Genomic DNA, 1,338 nt, shown 5'->3' with positions numbered 1-1,338 from the left:
GCTCTTATAGAGAATATTCAATATTACCCACTTGATATTTAATAAATTATACAATATCTTGATAATTATATGAACAATATATGATTTTTATTGTCGGAATCATCACTAAATCATGCTACCCATCCAGAAACATCAAAGGGTACATTTCAACATCAATATATTGTATGAAAATGTATAAAATTGACCCAATAAACACCAACCCAAACCCAGAATTAAAAATAGAAATCTTCTAAACCCAACGTTCAAACCCTAGCCCAAAATTATAAACTTATTCAAATATCATTAAATTTTATATCATTCGATTGTAAATGATGAGTAGAACAATGTAGTATATTTAGTTTTTCAATTTATAAAATATTAACTTTGTAAATAATGTCAGATTAAAATTGTTAAAATGAAACCATAGGAAGAATGATAATTTCAAAATCGTTTAATGAGATTATATAGTAAATATCATCATTAACAACATTCATAATCACTTTCATATGAAATTTCAAAAGTTCAAGTCTGTAGATATAAAAGTATTGAGTGAAAAGGTAAGATGTGAGGTAAAATAGGTCAACTATAACTTTTGAGTTTCTCATCAAAACATATTAAATCCTGCCATGAAAATGTTTCATTTGATTAGTAAACATCGAATATCAAATTTATTTTGACTTTCATATTTAGAGATTTCTTCCCTCAATCACACATGGTCAACTATGATGAAAAGGTGGAAATTTTGAAAAAAGACCACTATTGAAACTTTACCATCATAATGTAGATGATCTATAATGATATAGAGTTTAATTTCATGTACTAATAATCAGAAATGGTACCATGGGAATGTAAATGTTGATTTTACAAAGTTGACTGAAGGAAAGACAAGTAAGATCAAGTCTATCAAATATATCACTTCAATCAACAAATTATACATGTACATGCTCCATTCGATGTGTAGAGATAGAATATAAAGTTTATTTTAACTTTCATATTCATGATTTCATCCTTTTCATACCATCTAGTCAACTATGGTCATGAATGAAAATCTGGAAAATGACCTCTCTATGAAACACTTCCATCATGTTTAACAACTCAAATAATGTTGTAGAATACAATTTTAGAGTTTTAAAATGTAATTTGATAATATAGTAAGGTAAAGGTTGATATTTTAAGGTTGACTTTAAGGATGGAAAGGTGAAAATCCAGATATCAAAAACATCACTCCAGTCAATAAAACACATATGAAAATGTTGCAAATGATGAGTAGTTAGCGAAAATATCATTTATTCTAATTGGAAATATCTCTAATATCTAAATGGTGGTAAACTGAACAAGTGAATCAGCCAAGTTGCCAAT

The sequence above is a fragment of the Naegleria gruberi genome (genome assembly GCF_000004985.1).
Source record: "Naegleria gruberi genomic scaffold NAEGRscaffold_74, whole genome shotgun sequence".
NCBI classification, from domain to species: domain Eukaryota; phylum Heterolobosea; class Eutetramitea; order Acrasida; family Naegleriidae; genus Naegleria; species Naegleria gruberi.
Note: the sequence above shows the minus strand (reverse complement) of the source record.